The sequence below is a fragment of the Leptidea sinapis genome, chromosome 12 (assembly GCF_905404315.1).
Source record: "Leptidea sinapis chromosome 12, ilLepSina1.1, whole genome shotgun sequence".
Classification (NCBI taxonomy): Eukaryota; Metazoa; Arthropoda; class Insecta; order Lepidoptera; family Pieridae; genus Leptidea; species Leptidea sinapis.
In genome coordinates, this window is record NC_066276.1 from 8,632,808 (window position 1) to 8,656,297 (window position 23,490).

Below are 23,490 nucleotides of genomic sequence, written 5' to 3' on the forward strand. Positions count from 1 at the left end.
GGAGTTTGGTTCTGTTAATGTGTCGATTTAAGCAAAAATAATGCATTAAAATCAATAATAAATAGCTTTTATTAGTGTAATCCATAGCGTGTATGTTTCTAAAATACCTATTCTTGCGAACCATCTTCGTACGAACACTACGTGGACGGCCAGATCTTTTTCTATCACAAACAGAGGAGGTCTCATTGTACCTATTAACAGCCCGTTACACAAATATTTTACTAATACCAAGCGTATGGAGAGTTTTAAGATTTGCATTGGGTTCCATACCTACTATGTGTCAGGCAATCACAGCGATTCGATTCTTTTTATCACCCCACTCTATTTTAATATCGCAAAATAACGTACAATGTATTGGCGCCAAAATAAGACATGATGACAATGACAGATTCCAAATTTAAATGTTATATTTTTTTTATTTTTAATTGTACCAGTATTTACTAGCCAGACTAAGTATTTATAAATGATAAAACCTAATCTAAAACACGGTTGTCCAAAAATAAGTGAAGTTAAAGTTATACACAGAAATAACGGGCACTCGCTTGTACGAATTATTACTCTTAAGTTATTTGAGAATTACTGGCAGCAGACTTTCTCAGAACGAGAGGTTATTGAACTTGCCACCATTATATTTGTCTACCGAAGTTTTGAACTTTATCCAATCTGCAACTCTCATGTTGAATTTCATCATAGTTTATTCAGATTAGTTTATTGGGGCTAAGCCTTAATTAAATAATTGTTAGGTACTATTACATTTTAAATGCAAGTGTATGTAAAATATAATATGAGATTCAGGTATTTATAAGAAATTAGCAAGCTTAATGCGATTTTCACTATAAGACAGATAATTCATGAGGAAGGTTTCAGTGTTTTATATGTTAAGTTTTTGTTTATAATTCAGTATATTTCTGTTCATAGGATAAATATGTTAACCTATTCTAATGTTTAAAAAATCTAAATAATCGAAAGCTATTAAGATCTTAAATTAAATGCGTTAGTTAATTTAATAATTTCATGCATGAGGTACTTTTTTCAATTAATTTTTACTTCTGAATTACTAAAAGACGTTTATGAGGTACAGTTTACTATAACATGAATGACTTTCTTAATAATAGCATGGATTGGAAATGGAGTAACCATCGTCAGGCTATTTAAATTATAAATTTTATTGTATCGAAATTTAAAAAAAAGTAAAACCCACTGGGTTTCATGAGCCCGTTATTCTCAGGTCAGAGGCATAAACTTCCGTATTTAAAGGAATTGACCGAAGTGCACAATTTGACTCAACTTTCTCAACGACTCAAGTTTCTGCAGCGGGCAGTTGCTAATTGTATATTTGTGTTCGATTGGAGAGCGTGTACGAGTGAAGCTAATAATGGAACATTTTGCAGGATTTAGATCCATGCCATTTAAATTACACCAGTCAACAATTCTATAGATATCTTCCTGCAAGGATAAAGCGTTATCATGAGTTAGGATTTCTTTTGTAAGCTTTAGATCGTCTACAAAAATCAAGCATTTTGAATTTATTACACATTTGGTGATGTCGTTTATAAAAATATTGAATAAGAGTGGCCGCAAAATTGATCGCTGGGGAACACCCGATGTTACTTTGAATGGTTGAGAACAATAGCCCTTAAAGCAACACATGAACGCTTTACTTTACATAATTTGATAAGAAATAACTATAATATTTAGATCTATAGTTAATTTGATACGTGTAAGTTAGTTGGCACTACAGTAGTGCCAATTCAATATTATGTATTTTAAATAATTTACATTTATTATCAGTGAACTGATCAGTTACAAACCGCTCCTGATTATAAAATAAAATGATAATTGATCGGAACACAGTGTGGACATACATATACAAATAGCTTTCATAAGCATATTTGCTCACGTGTGTCCCTACACTATTATACCTTATACATGAAAAACAAAGTAACTATACTTCATAATACAATTAAAACAAGAAAAAAAATAAAAAAGAAAAGTTAAAAATAAATTTTACTAGTAGGGTCACTCACTGTCCTTTAAAATATTTTATTATATTTTTTTAAACAAAACATGTTGAGATTTGAGGCAAGTATAAGGTGAACCAGCAGATGAATGCATATTACTCAGCCTTATTAGATTTATAGTTATTAATTCATAGAATTAAGAATATTTCATTTGTTCCGATTCAGGAAGTGAAAAATTATTATTAGGTTTTTGATTGCAAAAATTTAGTTTTACTCAGACGTTTCAGAGGAATCACAGTGTTAATTGCGCCTAAAAACTGGCACATTACCAACAAAGTGTTGCGGTGCACCGGCTCGTAACAAAACTATTAGCGGCCGTATAATTTGTAACTCATAGAAATTATCACCTTATAATATATATTTTTATAAGAAAGAATAATATGTCAAGTTGTATTGAATAGATGAACAGAACTAGAAGACCGATGTAAGCACAACGCACCGTTACACCGCATTCGCATTGAAACATAAAGGAACACGAGAAGGTCCGGAATTGAAACACAATCTAACGGTTCTTACTATATAATAATATAATATAATAAAAATCACCTCTGCGAAGCGCATTTGAATATGAAAAAGTTAAATAACCATTTTATTATTAATTCTACCGTTAATTTAAGAATTACCTTTTAAACAAAAAATATCTTCTTTTTATAGGTTTATATGTTTGAAAACACGTGTAATTGTACAAGTGTTTTTACTATAGATTTTGCGTAAAATTTCCTTTTTTAATATATTTTTAGCTAACCCGACGTTTCAAGACCTGAAATGAAATGAAAATCATTTCATCCGCAGTCCTCCTGAAAACGAGATCTGGAAAGGTCTCACGTTAATCAAAGAAAATACTTAATACTAAATTCTAACTACAAAATTAGTACAAATGTTGAGGACCGAAGAAGTTAAAATATTAATGATATTTATAATTTTACCATAAATAATGTAAATAATGAATTTTTCAGCATAAATTTTGGGATTAAAATAGATTACTAAGTTTGTTTCTCTCACAGCCTCTGCTCAGTCTGGGAATTATCTCGGGATTTTCTACCTCATTGTACATTAATTTAACAACGGTTCCGCAAAGCAATCCCGAAGGATGAATTCGTTAAGAGTAAGAACAATTGCTTTAACGACAGTTTTTGTGAGGTTGCTGTTACTAACAATTAACGGTTAGTACTTGTTAAAATTGTGTTTTTTGAAGTTATACTTCTTTAGGCGCGTTATAATAAAATGAACAAAGTGAAATTTTAAAATGCGCGCGCATCACTGTAACTCAAAAGTGACAGGGTGAAGTTGGTTCCTACAATTTTGTAACGTTTGCGTCATTCTTTATATATTTTTTTGGTTTCTTCGTCCATTAGTACGACAGGCAAAGAGTTCAAGCCTATACAGCCGTATTCATTATTTAATAATTACTTGTCAAAGCAATCTTTGCAAGATTTTTGTTCTAAAAACGTAGAATAGCACGAGGAATAAATCATACTATTGATTTTTGCTTCGCTGAAGTTATACTTGTTTGGTCTAAAGAAGTATAACTTCTAGCGTACGTACGGGCTTCTGATCTTAAGTGATCACCACCGCCTACATTCTCTTGCAACACCAGAGGAATCATATGAGCGTGGCCTTTGTGCGGTATTTTCAACGATGGAATATACCGATGGAATATACCGATTGGCCATTACCACTTAGGCAGGTATTGACGGTTTTAAGTAAGCAAAAATAAACTACGTGGCGTGGAGCACATCCATTGTTGATGTGAATATTAGATTCAGACAGAACATAGGAACAATTTGAAGGTAACAATATAATATTAGGTAATAACGAAACCCTGGAACTGCAACTAGAATTTTCATTCATGAGATGGAATTGAATCCGAGTGCCAATAGTGGCATGAAACAATCGAATTACTTGGGATTTTCATTTTGGCTAAAATAAAGACAAAATATATTATTGTATACGATAATTTTGAGGAACTACAAAAATAATTTTTCTTATCGTAACCACTTCAAGTTTCGTAAATATGAATTAATCTGGGTAAGTGCGTATGACATGGCAACTAAGAATTATTTTTTTGTTTAATGCGTACTCATTAACTACTGAAAAAGACTATCATAATAAAATACGGCAAGCCCCCAAAATACACGAGCCCACATAAGTGTCAATACATTCATTAGTAATAATCGATATGTAAAGGTAAAGTTAAAAAATCGCTACAAATGTGTGACTGGTAATGTGTAAGCATTACTGTGTTTCGGTCTGAAGGACGCCGGAGTTAGAGAAATTACTGGGCAAAAGAGACTTAACATTAAGAAGTTTGTGCTCGTGGTGACGAGCGCAATAATTGAGGTGCCGCTCAGAGTTGGCTTTTTCAGGAATCCTGAGCGACACAGCATTGTAATGGGCAGGGCGTATCAATTACCATCAGCTGAAAATCCTGCTCGTCTCGTCCCTTACTGTCATAAAAAAAATACCACAATAATAATACATTTTATTCACACAAACGATGGCCACTAAATGATTCATAGCTTGAAAGAAAACAGTTGTGATATTTATTTAAATTGAGCTGTTTTCTCATTAAAATTATTATTGTTATAGGATGATTAAAACTCTGAGCCGTATAAATAAAATACAGTCAAATTTACATATTCTAGACTCAAAATACATTAATTAATTTTTAATCAACTCGAATATTTAACAATCTGAGCATGAACAAAAATACACACGCAAGCAGATTGCTTTTGAAATGGTTTTGCAAAATATTATTTTAACCTAATCAGTGTATTTTTTCGGCTCTTCTCGTACTAAAATTAAAATTTCATAATTCAGAAATTTTAAATATACAATTCATTTATTTGGCACACCAAAGTTTGACAGAGGCAACAATTGCGTGGTGTTATTCATCTCATGATGAATATTATACCAGTGGGAGGATCCATTGCACATTATGCCGGCTAGATTATGGGTACCACAGCGGCACTTTTTTCTGCCGTGAAGCAGAATTGTATAAGCATTATTGTGTTTTGGTCTGACGGGCGCTGTAGCTGGTGTAATTACCGGGCAAATGAGTGTGCAATTGTAGTTCCGCACAGCGTTTTTGGGTTTTTCTTTAGTGATCGGCACTGCATTGTAATGGGCAGGGCGGATCAATTACCATCCGCTGAACGTCCATCTCGTCTCGTCCTTTATTCTCATAAAATAAGAGATGAGGTTTTATGTCACTTTAAGCATTTACATTTCGAGCCAACTAATATATAAGTACTTATACTAAATCCCAACTAATACAAATACGTACGTATTTGAAGACTATAGAAGCTATTAGGTATTAGAACCTACATCAGGTCACACAAAAAAACAGTAACTGTGTTATTACAAAAAAGTTAGACACGTGTTGAACACTTGTCTAAAAAAGTTCCATTACAAATCCATGTCTTTTTGTTGTTAAGCGTCAGTCTTTAGAAGTCGCTTAAATAGTTAGACACTGTTTGTTGGTATAACAGCGTGAGAGTGCATCAATTCTTCAATAACACTTCTACACTTGTGTTTCCATATGATGACACATACATGACAGCTGTCAAAAATTGCGTTCGGTTCCATTTAATTTTTCCTGTACACTTCAGTTTATGTTGTTCTTAACGAAGTTTTAGTTAAACACAAGCTAAACACTGTTTTGTAACAGAAAAGATAAACTCCATTTTAGATGTCGTTATTTTTAGGTCACTGATATTGTTATATTTAGGTAATTGTGAACCAATATACATGTTTAAATTATTTTTTTGTGATTACACCGATAATGTTTAATATTAAGACTTTTTTGCCGTATTATATTTACTAATGGAACTTAATTATTGTTATTTATAATGTTCTACAAAATATTAATACGCTACAGTAAATATAGGTATTATATCATATAACATGTATATTTATTATGTAATGGTGAAATTGCTCCTTTGTACAGGATGCCGGCTAGATTATGGGTTGGTCAACGGCGCCTATTTCTGCCGTGAAGCAGTAATGTTACACTGTAGTGTTTCGGTCTGAAGGGCGCCGTAGCTATTGAAATTACTAGGCAAAAGAGACTTAACAGCTTATGTCTGATGGTGCCGATCAGAAATTTTGGGTTTTTCAATAATCCTGAGAGGTTGTAATGGGCAGGGCGTATCAATTACCATCAGCTGTAATTCCTGCTCGTCTCGTCCCTTATTGGCATAATAAATATGCATTCGGTGATCGATTGTCCATTGCAATTTAAAAATGAAAACCATTGTTTCAATCGAAAGATATTATTTCTTCGAAGTATTGGCATTCGTTACAGACGCTTTATCCCATTTTAATCAATGTTTATCGATGATAGGCTACAGTCCGGTCAATCTATATGAATTAATAAGAGTGCATGAATGAATATTACAATAAAATCTATTACAAAAAACTCTCCCGGTTTCTCTGGACTTATTGCTGCATTTGTATTTTTAAAGAGGTGTTTAGCGCATGTTCCAAATAAAATTGATTTGAAAATCTCCTTTAGTGATATACAGAAGGGTGATGAAAAAGAATCCTTAAAAAATATTTTGATTTTATTTCACAAGTGTATAAAAGCTATACAAGCACCTAGAAACCGGTATTCGAGTGAGCCTAATCAAAATGGGCCTTTCCCGGTTCGTAAATATTCCATACAAGCACACCCTCTTGGGACCGGATTTAGTTTCATTTTTGTATGTATAATGTATCACTCTGATTTGTCTGTGTTCGTCACTTTAAGTATCCTTTGATTGTTCCAATTTCTATTTACTTTATACAATACTAGCTTTTGTTAGTGTTTCAGTTCTTTTGTGAAATTCTGTTAGCTGTCGCATTTTCAGCTGAGTTCTGCTATAAGGTGTCAGTTTCATTATAGCTTAATCAAAGTGAGAGAATTTACTGATAAGCATTTTACTATACTATTTTGGAAAGTCATTTCAAAATATAGAATTGATAGATGAGTCGAGAGTGTTGCATTTATTTTGATCGAATATGCGGGGAGAAAGGTTGCATGAATATGTATTATTAAATGGCTTACCGCTAGTTGCAGGAAGCATCTTTAAAGGTAATGTTTCATTGAATATAATACCGTCACTTTCTTTTTTATTTTGACAATCAAATATAGCATGTGATATAAGGAAACATTAACTTTAAATTATATGCTTTCTGCAACAAGCGGTTAGCGGGCAGAAATAATGTAAGAAGAACCATTTTCGACATGTTTTTCATTTGTTATATTGATTGTCTATCAAAATATTTTGACGTAAAATTGTAAAATGGTTAGTTACAACTAGGTACCTATTTATACGAGGGCTGCACTAAAAGTATCGGGAGTGGAATATTTTCACTGTTCCTGTCATATTAAAATCTTTTTAATTATAAACTCCTTGGTTTTTAATTCGAATACCATTTATTTATTTAAAAAAAGATTATCAGTCTTGTCATAAGGTCTTTTCAAACTTGTTTAGTCGTTGAGAAAATAGAATTGACTCGAGAAAATTCTAGAGCGATGATTTATTATGACTTTCGAAGTGGTTTAACATAAAAACAGTGTGTTGACCGGATGATTTCTGCATTCGGTGATGAAGCCCCATCCAAAACCACAATTTATCGCTGGTTTGCTGAATTTCAACGTTGTCGTGTCAAGCTCAGTTATGATCCCCGTCAAGATCGTCCAAAAACTGCAGTCACCAAAGATAACGTAAGCTGATTGAGGAAGATCGACATGTGACATACCGCGAAATTCAGGCAACTTTAGACATTGGCATGAGTCAAACACAAATAATCTTGCATGAACAATTAGGTGTAAAAAAGTTGATTTCCCGATGGATACCGCATTTGCTCTGTGAAGAGCAAAAAGCGGCTCGCGTTACTTGGTGCGTCAGAACTCTCGAAATATTCCACGCAGGATCCTCAAATGCTGTATACAACATCGTATCAGGTGACGAATCCTGGATATACGCGTACGAACCCGAAACAAAAAACCACGAGTTTGGGTGTTCGAAAATAAGTTGAAGCCAACAAAAAATGTTTGTTCACGGAGTGTTGCAAAAAAAATGGTGGCCACGTTTGTCTCCAAAACCGGCCATGTTGCGACTATTCCTCTTGAGGAACAAAGAATGGTTAATGCAGAATGGTATGCTAGCATTTGTTTGCCACAGGTCGTTTCTGAACTCTGTAAAGAGAACTGCAAGCGCCGCATCATCCTCCATCACGACAATGCGAGTTCTCACACCGCGCACAGAACAAGAGTTTTTAGAGCAAACATAGAATTATTAGACCATCCGCCGTACAGCTCCGACATAAGCCCTAATGATTTCTATACTTTCCCTAAAATAAAGAATAAATTGCGTGGTCAGAGAATTTTATCACCTCAAGAAGCTGTGGACGCCTCCAACCGCCCCTTTTGGAGACCCCAACTTCCGAATGGAATGGTTGCTTCAATGATTAGTTCCATCGTACGGAAAAATGTGTCAAATTTCGTGGAGAATACTTCCAAAAGCAATAAATATATTTTTAAATAGTAATATTGTTTTGTGTCACTTCCTTGATTCCCGAAATTTTCAGTGCCGCCCTCGTATATACAGTACTAGCTGATACCCTGCGACGTCGTTCGCATACATATTTTTACATCTTGGGTTACATAATTGGACTTTAAGTAGGGATCCCTAATTTTTTTGAAAATGTAATGTATACTACTGTTTTATATCCTCGCAATCGAAATGAAAAGGAGAGTTTATAACTCGTCCACAAAACCTTATTACCTTTAACTATCTATATATAGACGAGTTATTAATTAATATCAGTGTTTCCCAAACATTATTCTGCTATGGCCAGGTAATTTTCACAATATCTCTTCGTGACCCACTTAATACTTTTAAACCCAAGCTGGTTTCATTACATAGATTACACACCTTTATTAATAGTCAAAAGGTTTTATTAGTACTACATACTTTGCTATCCTCTATTAAGTCGCTATGTGTTAGTACGAAGTATGGAGCTTCTGATTTTGTCTTACTAAAGAATCCAAACTTCGCAGAAAATAACGTAAGTTTTATCCTGAGGTCTGGTTACACTTCAAGTCGGTGTCTATATTTATTTTAAAGGTAACCGAATGTTGGAAACCCAGCTTCATATTTATTAAGGCATTAAATAAGTTATTGCTTGACGAGACAATTTAGTGTACTTAGTCTGGCCATAAATACTGTTACAATTAAAAATAAACAAAATATTACATTTGAACTTGGAATCGGCCATTTTTATATTGTGATTGTTCTCTGACTTTTCTCATTTTGGTGCCAATACATTGTGCAATATTTTGCGATATCAAATGTATCATTAAGTGTATCAAGATACCATTCTTGAGAAGGAAGTGAAGCCCCTAAACAACACTATGTCCAATAAATAAGAATGGTCCTTCCAGCAAGACTCGGCGCCAGGTCATAGAGCTCGCAGTCTTGGTTGGAAGCGAACGTTTCGGACTTCATCAGAGCTGAAGACTGGCCGTACTCTAGTCCTGATCTTAATCCACTGGATTATGATTTATTGTCAGTTTTAAAGAGTACGACTTGCTCTAAACGCCATGATCATTTGGAGTCCTTAAAACAATCCGTACGATTGGCAGTGAATAATTTTCCCATGGAAAGATTACGTGCTTCTATTTGAGCTTTTTGTATTTGAAATTATTTATATTTATGTATTAAACTCACACACTGTAAAAGAAACAAATGTTATTTGCAATAGAAAACTTTTTTCTTTGTTTCAGTATTTATGGCAAGACTTCTTGAGAGATTCTTGACGTCAAGATAACCAAAAAACTAGACGGCAAATGGGAAACGCTGATCTATATGAAGTAAACGTGATAATATAATATTATGTTCGTTTAATTGCCGTAAATTCATGAAAATAGCTCGTAAAAGTCTATAGTTACAATCATTATCATAATTAATTTTCAAAACGAATTTCATACTTGAAATAGCTTCAACATTTTGAGGAATATGTTTCAAATGAAAGTTTAAATGTAACTTAACAGCAAATGTTATTCGTGAATTCAGAAATTGTTTGTTCGATAAGAAAGTTAAGTTCGTTAAGTAGGCACATTAGGGTAACAGGAAAACATTTGGGGTGTCGTCAGCAATGGCCAGCTGCCAGAAGAACATAAAATATACCATCAAATTGGAAGGACAAGTTACTTACAGAAGTAATTGCTAAAAAGTTTAGCTCCGTTTTTAACAATTTGATTTGAGCTTGTTGTAGCTTTATATATACATAATATATAATTATATATTTTATTTAATTAAAAAACTTAACACAAAAAAACCTTTCTCATTAAAAAAACTATTCCAAAGCAATAGATATAATATATACAAAAATTAAACTTATAAGTCTAGTTACAATTAATGTTATTTTTGGAATCGCTGTACTCCCGCTGCAGTCCCACCCTCGCCTCTCGCTTTGTCACATTGCGCGTGCGACACAAGCACATCTCTCTAACAAGTATGTAGATAATCCTACCTTGGCTGACACCGACTTACTAGTAACGCAACTACATATAGAAAATTTAAGACTTTTATGGTTTTCTCATGGATGCCATTGTCAGATCTGCACCAAAGTGCAATGGGACCACGGTCACACGGGAAGCACCAGCTTTCAAATAACAAAATATCAAGATCGGTTCACCCAGTCGAAATTTCTGAGGTAACAAACATAAAATAACATACAGACGAATTGAGAACCTCCTCCTTTTTTGAAGTCGGTTAAAAACAAGGTACATCTCCTTGGCTTGGGATTGTTTTGTGCCAAAACTAAAATATATTAACGTTCGTATACATCGATATATTCTTACACAACATTCCGATGTTGTAACGAATTTTTGATCAGAAATTTTAAAAGTCGGCACTAAAGGAAATAGTAAAAAACATCTTATTCTTAATCATAACTAATCAATGTTAGAAGTAATGGTAAAAAGTCTATGAAAATATTCAAATTGTACTCAATTAGCTAAAACAGTTAACTTAATGTCCAAAATTCCAGTTCCCTTTAGAGTTATCAGAAACAAAATGTAAGTGGTAATACTAAAGTATTTTAACTTAGATTAAGGATTGGTCTCCGCTGCGCTCCAACTACATACCGCAGGCGTAGTCGCAAAATGTGGCAACTAATACTATGCCCAAATAGGCGTACTCGAGCCAGTATCGAATAATGTGTGATGTTGACGTGCCACATGTTCTGTTAAACTTTGTTAAAGTTGAAACTAAAATGCCGGGTTGCGTAGTAATACTTTGTAAAATAATACTACGAGAAATAAGAAAGACACTGGGATCACATACTATCATCAATAAGTATTTTGTATTTTATTAATTTTAATGTAAAATAAAACAAAGTGTATGTTACACAATTTGAAAGATGCCATTGAGTGTCAAGGTGCCACGCACACAAGAATCGAATAGTTGCCGTAATTAAAAAGCTATTGTTCTTAGGTAGTGCGGTATCTAGTTGGAGCGCAGCGCAGACCAATCCTTTATCTAAAACTGTGAGCCTGCTCATTTGGTTCGGTTTCTATCCGATCATAATAAAGACTCCTGGAACATTAGTTGTCAGCGGTAATTTTCGCGACTATTTCTTCTGGTGGTACAAGAGAGTGTGGTGATCACTTAACATCATGTTAACCGTGCGTTCGTTAGTCCTCCTTTTTTATAAAAAAAACACACACCTTTTTTTACTTACCACGTTTTTTTATGCATAAAAAGGACAAACGAGCGTACGGGTCACCTGGTGTGAGGTACTCACCGCCGCACACAATCTCTTCTCACAGGAGCATTACAAGCTTTTAAGGAAGGTATACGCGCTTTTTTTGAAGATTTTAAATGTCGTAACGTCCCGGGAACACAAAAAAGCTCATTCCACAGCTTTGTAGTACGTGGAAGAAAGCTCCTTGGAAACAGCACTGTTGAAGACCGCCACACATCCAGATGGTGGGGAAGATACCCTAATTTGTGGCGTATATATCCTATAATATCTATATCCTCTTGCCATCATCACATTATATTCCATTCGACTCAAACATAGCATATACTTTAAATTAAAATATGTTAATAAGAGTTTATCTGAAGCTAGATTTCTATCATTTAAATTTAATTTCTTTAATTAATTTATTAAAGGCTTGGCGAGACAAAGATATGCCATTAAAAACAAAACTTGTTAAAAAAACCAAGTCTCGCAACTCAGTTCTTCTATCGTAAAAAGATGTGAGACCAAATTATTTCGTCCCTTCTTAATAATATATATATAATTATTGATCCTTTCGTATTAAGTTATTACGTAATTAGCTTACCTAACAACATCTTATAGTGACGAAACCAACATTGAAAATAGTTTATTTTTATGAAAATAAGGTACGCAACGAGCAGGACGTTCAGCTGATGGTAGTTAAAACGCCCTGCCGATTACAATGCAGTGCCGCTCAGGATTCTTGAAAAAACCCAAAAATTCTGAGCGGCACTACAATAGCTCTCGTCACCTTGAGACATAAGATGTTAAGTCTCATTTGCCCAGTAATTTCATTAGCTACGGCGCCCTTCAGACCGAAATACAATAATGCTTACACATTACTGCTTCACGACATAAATAGCCGCCGTTGTTGTACCCATAAATTGGCATCCTGTACAATGGAACTTCCCACTGGTTGTAAATTGTTTATGTTTTAAATTAATTAATTTGTCCGTCGCATGAAAACACGATGTATCTTTTTTATTTATTTTTATTAAAAACACAATGTATCTCACAATATAATACATATTATATTATTAAATTACATTGTTTAGTGTGATGTCCAAGCCCATCTAATTTTGCTTGACTTGACGATTTCAATTTAAAAAACGTGAAAGCTAATGCTTAAACAATATTCGTTTAGGTAAGTCGCTGACTATAATATTATGCATCAATACTCGGATGGATTTACATAATACCCGCAGATTATAACTGAAATTGAAAATAAAATCACAGGAAAGGGCTGTACGTGGGAGTAAAACAAACTTATTGAGAACAATTTAAATATTTTGTTGATTTTGGGTGGAGCTATTCACCTACAAAAACTCTGAAATTATTAAAGAAACTACTCATAACTTTAACGAGTAAAATTTTTTTTGTTGGATAGTATCTACAAACAGATCATATTTTATTATCTTATTCTTTTAAAAGTATCTCAACATTTTTTTAATATTGGAATAAAACGATGGATACCTACTGTGACATCAGATGCATCATAGGTTTTTGACTCTAGTATGTTTTTTCAAGGTCCCTATTTTATATCGTCCAAGTAACATGTAGCCAAGAAGATTTTCCATTTAGTTTTACTAGTGGGCTCCAGGATGCCGGCAAGATTATGGGTACCACAACGGTGCGTTTTTGTGACATGAAGCAGTAATATTATGTAAGTATTATTTTGTTTCGATCTAAAGGGCGTCGTAGCTAGTGACATTATACGGCAAATGAGACGTAATCTTATATCTGAAGGTGACGAGCGCAATTGTAGTGCCACTCAGAGTCTTAAAGAATCCTAAGCGGCAATGCATCGTAATGGACAGGGCGTATCAATTACCACCAGCTGAATAAAAAACGTAGTTGTAACAAGTTCCTTGAAACCACATATATTATAATGACAATGGCCTTTGAACTTGTGGCTGAAGTTCACAGCAGAGATCAGTCTTTGAGGTAGTCGATGCGTTAGAAGACGTACAATAAATTCTAACTAACTTAACTGACTAACTTCATATACGGGTTTCGGATCGATCCAACTGCAGATATTCCTTGACAATTCATACTTCTCTAGGTAACACACAGGTTAATTTTTCAGCTAAGGCTGGAGTGCATCAAAACTAAGATTATTATTATTATTATTTGGGGATTAAAATGCACTTAAATCCTAGGAAACTGCCCTAAACTCTTTTTGTCAAAAAAAAAGAGATTAGGAAAAAACATCGAAGCCACTAACTAGGAAACGTGTTACTGGGCTGAAATTGAAATTATATCCTTAAGACCTATTACTCTGTCGAAGGCAGAGCATGTCCTCTGCTTTGAGTGAAGGTATTTGAAGACACCCCCGCCTGATTCTGGAAATGGCTTCGCATAGCAGAAGGATGTGTTTGTGGTCTTCACTGATATCCATTCTGGTCAATCCAATCCAATCAGCTTTTATCTAAGTAAACTTAGATAAAAGCTGATTCATTAACTGTGACGTTTTTTAAAGCAATATATAATTGCATTACGTTATTTTTATAGAGGTTACTTGTAAGTTGATTTGAATAATGTCTTTTCCTTTGTTCATGCATTAAATTCTATTGAAAAAGTAATTGATATTATTCCACAAACGTAAGAAAAATACAAGGCATTCACAAAAACTATAAAATTAAATAATCGTAAAACTCAACTGACATGTTGATTCGTTTAAATTTTTTCCATTCAGTTTAGACAAACTTGTCAAATATTTGAAGGAAGAACAATTTAAGACTAAATTTTCCAAATAATAATTTTTTTTACGTCTTAGAAAAAAAGAATTTATCCATATGAATTTATAACACCACACGATTGCTTAAAACTTTCAGCACTCCATGATCGTGATAGATTTTACAATACATTTACCGACACACATATTTCCGATGAAGATTATAAGTTAGATAATTCAGATTTATATTTTAAAATCAATGTTTCACTTTAAACAAAATATGTATTTGAACATTTCCGAGCTCTATGTTTACAGACATAATATGGTCTAGATCCAGCACATTATTATACAGCGCCTGGGTTAAGTTGGGGTGCTATGTTAAAATGCACAAAAAATAAATTAGAATTACTTTAGGGCTTTGCACAAATAGCTTTTATTGGATCGGGTATTTGAGACTGTATATCTCAATGTAGGAATCGTTATGAAAAAACGAATTTAAACAAATAAGTATAGGTTACAATATTATAAAACGAAACCACTGAAATATTTGCATGTATCTCAAGATGAAACATGTGCCTACTCTTAAATTTGTAACGACTTTACTTGTGAATATTTCTGGCAAATAAAGAACTTTGACTTTAACTATGCGAGAACAGGACAAAGAAAAACGAAAGTCGTTTATAACTTTAACTTATTTTGATGCTAATAACCTTTACTCATGGGCTATATCTCCATTCCTTCCTACAGAATTATTATTTTTGCAGTAAAAGCAGATCAAATTGATAAAAACTGTTACGCTACTCGAACGATTAGCTCAGTTAGCAGAGCACTGGCACGGAACGCCAGAGGTCGTGGGTTCGAGTCCCGCATCGTTCATAAAATTTTGTTTTCAAATTTTATTTGTGTATTAATCCTAGAAGTGAGGGTATATCACTTTAAAAACATAACAAATTGATTATGTAGTCTATTTCTTCTTACATGTCTTAAATAGTACCCAAACAAAAATGGCGTACAGGGAACCAGTGATAATTCATAAAAGGCATAAAGGCATTTATTTTCTCAAAATTGAATACTTTAGAATTCTTTTTGATGTCATTTCTAATATCTACTAGATACTACTACCGCTTCGGAAACAAATGGCGCTCTGAGAGAGAAGAAGCGGCGCAAGAAACTATCCCAGCATTCTTTTTTTGCGCTCTTTTCAATAAAAATATACAATATTGTACAATCACTTCTATCGCTATAAAATAATCACAATCTAGTCCCAGGCTGTCCGATCATTTAGATATTCAGCAGTGGAGTAATAGGATTTACGACACAGCCATTTTTTTATAAAACATTTAAATTTATTTATAGATAATGCCTGAACAGTGGCTGGCTGGGACTTTATTATAGAAGTATTTACCTTTAAAGCTATTATGTATCTTATGAAGCCTACTAGTATTAGTTACAAGCAATCCCTTATTTCTAGTGTTATAATAATATTAAGGGGTATGAAAAATAGATGTTGGCTGATTCTCAGACCTACCCGATAGATACACAAAATTTCTAACAAATCGGTTCAACCGGTTCGGAGGAGTTTGGTGACAAACACCGGGCCTCGAGAATTTTATACATTAGATTTATTTTATTATCTGATAATATATGCTTGTTGATAAAGAAACAAAGCCACTTTAGCCAAATAGTTATGTTAATTTTTTGTCAATTTTAACATAATTATTTGGCTAAAACTTTTACAACAGCTTGGGAACGTTATGTATATGCATAAGAAATTTAAAATATCTATACCATTCTAGAATCAATTTACTTATTAGTGTATTATAATTTTAAAATATAATGAGTGTGTCAATAACATATTTATTATTCAATGAGTATGTATTAAGTTGTTATCACTGTATTGAAAGGTTAATGAAAAGTATTTATTGTAGTAGGTACTAATATTGTTAAAACAAACAAAAGGTTACATTATGTGTTTACTACTTATGATACTAATTACCCTCATTAATATATTTTCTTAATGTTATTTTTAATTATTTTCAAGAACGACTACTTATAAATTAGCAAATTAGTTAAGGGTGACCCCATTCCTAAATATTTTATTTTTAATTTTTTGAGAAATAATTTTTATTTTAATTTTATTATGATTTAGCATTGAAAAATACATATAACCTCAAATTTTCGCCCTTCAATGATCTACAAATATTTTTGTATCGCGATTTTCATATTATTCTGTTCCATCCACAAATCCACAGGGTCGCAAGATGGCAATCGAATACAATAATTGTAGTACGATATATTTGATAGGTCTGAGAATCGGTTGCATCTATTTATTATCAATTTTTATTTATTATTGATCTTTTTAATTACTTTATATGGCTAAACAACGTTTGCTTGGTCAGCTGGTCAGCATTATAATAATATTAACACACTTTTACACAAATACCTGTATAACAATAAAAACACTAGTATGGGCGTTTCTTTTCTAAAATACAGGAAACGCCTAGCACATAGCTCTTGCCAAGTAGAACGAAGGGGTTATGTCAAGCTTACACCCAGTAAAATCTATGTGTATTCCTAGATGAACCCATTGGCGAAAGTACGTGATTAACATCCATATTCACCACGCTCCCAGCAGGTCTTGATCCTCCCCTTTTTCACCGAGCTAGCCTCAGGACTTCTTTCATCCAGGCTTCTCTTGCTCTTCTTCGATGTCCTCTACTACATACATACATACCAAGAGGCACGCTTTGTCAGGTTTTTTGTCACCGGCAAACTGTATCTGCCATCATCTATCAATGTTGCCAGGAAGTATCGGTCCCATTTCCAGCTAGCCCTCCACCAGAACGTTAACGAACTATCCTCACCTAGAACTGAGGTCCTCTTGTGGTTACCTGCCTAGTTCAAGTGACTATATGAGTAAAGGTTCAGCAATCACCGTGATACTTACATCTCTTTCTATTGCTAACATATTTCTTCAATTTAATGAGATCTTATAATAGAATGCTGGTAGATGTAAAGAATTTCCATGAAAGAAATAGTGCTCTTTATTCTAATTCAGTGCTCTTGAGCCATAAGTATTCACTGCGTTCACTTGAAACTTATTTATAATCCGTCGAAGAGCTCTTCGACGTTAGCTGTTAGAACAAGTTAAAGTACAATTTGTTTTCGTTTTCTGAGTAAGTAAAGGTTTTGATGGCGTAAAACATTATTTTTTTGTTTTAGGTTTGTTACTCAATGACAGTAATATAAGAGAAGGTTTATTGTTGAAGTTAAAAATCAGAATGATAATTAAGAAGTGCTTATTTGATTTTTGAAAATTTTTGAAATGATATTTCGTTTGGGAAATATTTTGAATAATTTTGAATGTGCTCATGTTGTGTCGTCCTGAAAACATCGCACAAGGAACCTCATTCCAAATTTTATCAATATCAAGTGTAAGCGTTACCAACATAATTATTTATAATTTTAATTGATTTAAATTGATATATTTGGTTCATTTTATTCAATTTGCGTGAATTATTTAATAATCCATCTTATTGTTAAATTGTAGTGTAATATGACGTTGTCAGTTGACCAAGAATATAGGCATTCAAGTTGTAACACTGATACGGGGTGGTCGATTGAAATGTTTTAAATTCTAAATACGATCTTTAATAATTATAAGCTTTGATCTCAAAACAGTAAGTAGTGTTAATACAAGGTAGCAGGATGTTCGTGAAAATTCAGTTTAGAGGAGTTGTGAGTTTCACATTCTATCAGGTATCAGAAGTTCGTGGCGTGTCATGGAAAGGTAGAAATCGGCGATACGAATTAGTTCAAATAGTGGAACACTCCCTGTGAGAAATGCGATAGTGAGAGGAGTCAAGGCTATCAAAAACACCTCCGCAGATGAATACATAATACATAATTAGTAGGTATCGTTATGGGAGCTAAGCAAGATTCTGACTAACTGTATACAGAATCTTGTACTTTCCGACTACACTTCATCTAACAAGGTATCGTTTTAATTGCAGAAGAACCGATCTCTTGCTTTCATTTTATCTTATCGAGCTGTCAGTATTGTTTCTATAAGTTGTATCGTTTGTATTTTAACAATAAGTTGTCTTAGGTTCAGACAGATAATTAAGAAGAAAATTTATTTGTTTACAATACTGTACATTGATTAAAATAATGAAATAAATAATAATACGATTGGGTTACCTCCGTTAGAAACGAAATTCTTCACGCCTTTTCTGTAACTCCGAATGTAATCTGAAGTGGACAGATCGATCGTTTTAAGTAATAAATTTTCTTAACTTATGGACTAGCCATTAAGTCCCCTCTATACAAACTCACTTCGATTCTGCACTAAATTCGCAAAATGTATAGTTTTTTAGGCACACTTCAAAACTATTCTCAAAACACTCAATACCTTTTAATTTAATATTTGATCCAGCACATGGTCTACAATAACACAATGATAACAAAACTTTTTTTTAATTTGATCGCAGCGCTAACTTTCGGGACAGACTAAATTTAAAATTTCGAATTTTATTATTTAAAATTTGACACTGCGATGGTAGCGCCGTCTGTCGGATCCAATGTAAAACATTCCAAAATCAACAACTACTAATAAATTAAAAATTAATTAAAAAAATATTGTCCAGCGGACAAAATTGTGAATCTAAACCATTCCCAGATCCCCTTGAACACACACAAAAAATTTCATCAAAATCGGTCCAGTCGTTTGAGAGAAGTTCAGTGACATACACACTCACAGAAGAATTATATATATAAAGATGGACGGAATTGAGAATCTAAACCAATCTCAATTTCACTGAAAGAAACAAAAAAATCATCAAAATCGGTCCAGCCGTTTAGGATGTAGTTTAATTGTGAATCTAAACCATTCTCGAATCCACCTGAAGACACACACCAATCTCAAATTCACTGGAACACACAAAAATATCATCAAAATCGGTCCAGCCGTTTAGGAGGTAGTTAAATTGTGAATCTAAACCATCCTCGAATCCACCTGAAGACACACAGAAAGTTTCATCAAAATCGGTCCAGCCGTCTAAGAGGAGTTCAGTGACATACACACTCACAGAAGAATTATATATATAAAGATTATTGATCCTTTCGTATTAAGTTATTACGTAATTAGCTTACCTAACAACATCTTATAGTGACGAAACCAACATTGAAACATTTTTTTTTAATGAAAATAAGGTACGAAACGAGAAGGACGTTCAGCTGATGGTAATTAAAACGCCCTACCGATTACAATGCAGTGCCGCTAAGGATTCTTGAAAAAACCCAAAAATTCTGAGCGGCACTACAATAGCTCTCGTCACCTTGAGACATAAGATGTTAAGTCTCATTTGCCCAGTAATTTCATTAGCTACGGCGCCCTTCAGACCGAAATACAATAATGCTTACACATTACTGCTTCACGACAGAAATAGCCGCCGTTGTTGTACCCATAAATCGGCATCCTGTGCAATGGAACTTCCCACTGGTTGTAAATTGTTTATGTTTTAAATTAATTAATTTGTCTGTCGCATGAAAACACGATGTATCTTTTTTATTTATTTATATTAAAAACACAATGTATCTCACAAGTAATACATATTATATTATTAAATTACATTGTTTAGTGTGATGTCCAAGCCCATCTAATTTTGCTTGACTTAACGATTTCAATTTAAAAAACGTGAAAGCTAATGCTTAAACAATATTCGTTTAGGTTAGTCGCTGACTATAATATTATGCATCAATACTCGAATGGATTTACATAATACCCGCAGATTTTAACTGAAATTAATAATAAATAAAATCACAGGAAAGGGCTGTACGTGGGAGTTAAACAAACATATTGAGAACAATTTAAATATTTTGTTGATTTTGGGTGGAGCTATTCACCTACAAAAACTCTGAAATTATTAAAGAAACTACTTATAACTTTAACGAGTAAAAATTTTTTTGATGGATAGTATCTACAAACAGATCATATTTTATAATCTTATTCTTTTAAAAGTATCTCAACATTTTTGTAATATTGGAATAAAACGATGGATACCTACTGTGACATCAGATGCATCATAGGTTTTTGACTCTAGTATGCTTTTTCAAGGTCCCTATTTCATATCGTCCAAGTAACATGTAGCCAAGAAGATTTTCCATTTAGTTTTACTAGTGGGCTCCAGGATGCCGGCAAGATTATGGGTACCACAAAGGCAAGTTTTTGTGACATGAAGCAGTAATATTATGTAAGTATTATTTTGTTTCGATCTAAAGGGCGTCGTAGCTAGTGAAATTATACGGCAAATGAGACTTAACATCTTATATCTGAAGGTGACGAGCGCAATTGTAGTGCCACTCAGAGTCTTAAGGAATCCTGAGCGGCACTGCATCGTAATGGACAGGGCGTATCAATTACCACCAGCTGAATAAAAAACGTAGTTGTAACAAGTTCCTTGAAACCGCATATATTATAATGACCATTGAACTTGTGGCTGAAGATCACAGCAGAGATCAATCTTTGAGTTAGTCGATGCGTTAGAAGACGTACAATAAATTCTAACTAACTTAACTGACTAACTTCATATACGGGTTTCGGATCGATCCAACTGCAGATATTCCTTGACAATTCATACTTCTCTTGGTAACACACAGGTTAATTTTTCAGCTAAGGCTGGAGTGCACCAAAACTAAGATTATTATTATTATTATTTGGCGATTAAAATGCACTTAAATCCTAGGATCGATTGTACCCATGCTTGCGCTAGCGCGCCTGCCCTAGCCTCTTTTTGTCAAAAAAAAGAGATTAGGAAAAAACATCGAAGCTACTAACTAGGAAACGTGTTACTGGGCTGAAATTGAAATTATATCCTTAAGACCTATTACTTTTAAGAGTCGAAGGCAGAGAGTTTAGGCAGAGCATGTCCTCTGCTTTGAGTGAAGGTATTTGAAGACACCCCCGCCTGATTCTGGAAATGGCTTCGCATAGCAGAAGGATGTGATCACTGATCACTTTAAGTAAGACATGTGTCTTATGGAGTAGTTATTTGTGGTTGGCGTGTCCCTGCAGTAGAGCGTTATTTATTCCTTTGAAGAAAACAAATTATAGTTTGACTTCAGTATTGCGTTACATAAAAAGAAAAACTTTGAAGTTTCTTTTCTTCTCGAACGATACATAAATACTTAATAATGTTATAAAGTTTGATCCTGTGTGATAGCTTGCATGAAAATTCTCTCGGGAAAGATTGTTGCAGATGTTTCCCGCTGCCACATGCATTAGACTATGATGGGAATATTTAAACCCCAAGGTCACTTACCAGTCTAACCTACCACTTTCCAGGCCTTCAAAGCTCATTTGATTCCTCTGGTGTTGCAATATAATGTGGTCGGCGGTGATCACTTAACACCGGGTGACCCGTACGCTCGTTTGTCCTCCTTTTCCATAAACTAACTAGCAGGAACGAGGACGAGGAACTTACTTGGCTAAAAATATATTAAGTTGCTAATAACCTGTTGGTAAATTTTATATTTTGTCAATGGTGAAAATAATAATATCAATTATTTCCTAAGAGTTAAGTACGTGAAAGTTCACACTTGAAGCAGTCATAGTAAATATCGAATCTCCTCTCTGAGAGCCCCTATTTTCACTTCAATTAACGTCAAAAAGAATTCTATTTTGACAAAAAAAAACTTTAAAAGTTAAATCCTGAGCTATTACTCTCATACCAATTAAAATTTAATTAATTTACTTAAGTTACAAAATTCTTTTCTACTAAATTTGCCGCAGTCGCTCCTCCGTGTAGAATGTCTAATTAAACTTGTAGAACATTCCAGTTAGACAACCTTCTGTAACCAATTTCAAAGTATGTTTGTGATTGTAAAATGTTTGCATAAATTATCTACTTAATCATTTGTAAACAGTCACAATATAATTATTAGAAAAACCTACAATTACGCTTATGATATTGTATGTTATAAATCTACACATATAAATAAAATTGGAGTGTCTGTTAGTAATATTGAAATAACCATTTTTTACTACATGTTTATGAATATATACGGTACACACCAAAATAACATTTTTTACTGTTTCTGTCTATCAGCTGTTTATTCCGGCTAATCTCTGAAATGGCAGGACCTATTTTGACGGGACTTTTATTGGTAGGTAATGAGGATAGGAGGATGTAATAAGGAGTACCTTAAAACGTTTATTTTACAAAAAATCTTTTATTGTAGAAAAATAAAGTAATGTTGCAATGTCCAAGAAACTGTAACTCTACTAAAACTCTTAAAATAATTTATATGGCAAAACAACTTTTGCCGAATCAGATAGTAGATAATATAAGTTAACAACAACTGCGTAGTGTTATTCATCATTTGATGAATATTATATCAGTGGGAGGATTCTTTGCACGTGATGCCGGCTAGATTATGGGTACCACAACGGTACCTATTTCTGCCATGAAGCAGTAATGTGTAAGCATTACTGTGTTTCGGTCTGCAGGGCGCTGTAGCTAGTAAAATTACTGGGCAAATGAGACTTTACATCTTATGTCTCAGGTGACGAGCGCAATTATGGTGCCGATCAGAAATTTTGGGTTTATCAATAATCCTGAGAGGCAGAGTATTGTAATGGGCAGGGCGTTTCAATTACCATCAGCTGAACGTCCTGCTCGTCTCGACCCTTATTCTCATAAAAAAAAAACAAAAAAATCACAGTTACTTCTTAATAAGCAACAAAAACTACCCATAATACATGTCGTTGATCGATTGTCAATTGCAATTGAAAAATGAAAAACTATTATTTAAATGGAATCATATTATTTGTTTCGAAGTATTGGCATTCGTTACAGACGCTTTTTCCCATTTTAATAAATGTTTTTCGATGATAGGCTACAGTCCGGTCAATCTAGACCAAAAAATGAGAATGAAGGTGCGTAAAATAACAACAAGCTAAAAATCAGTTAAATTGATCAAAACATAATTATAAATACAATTTTTAAGTTCCCCATCATT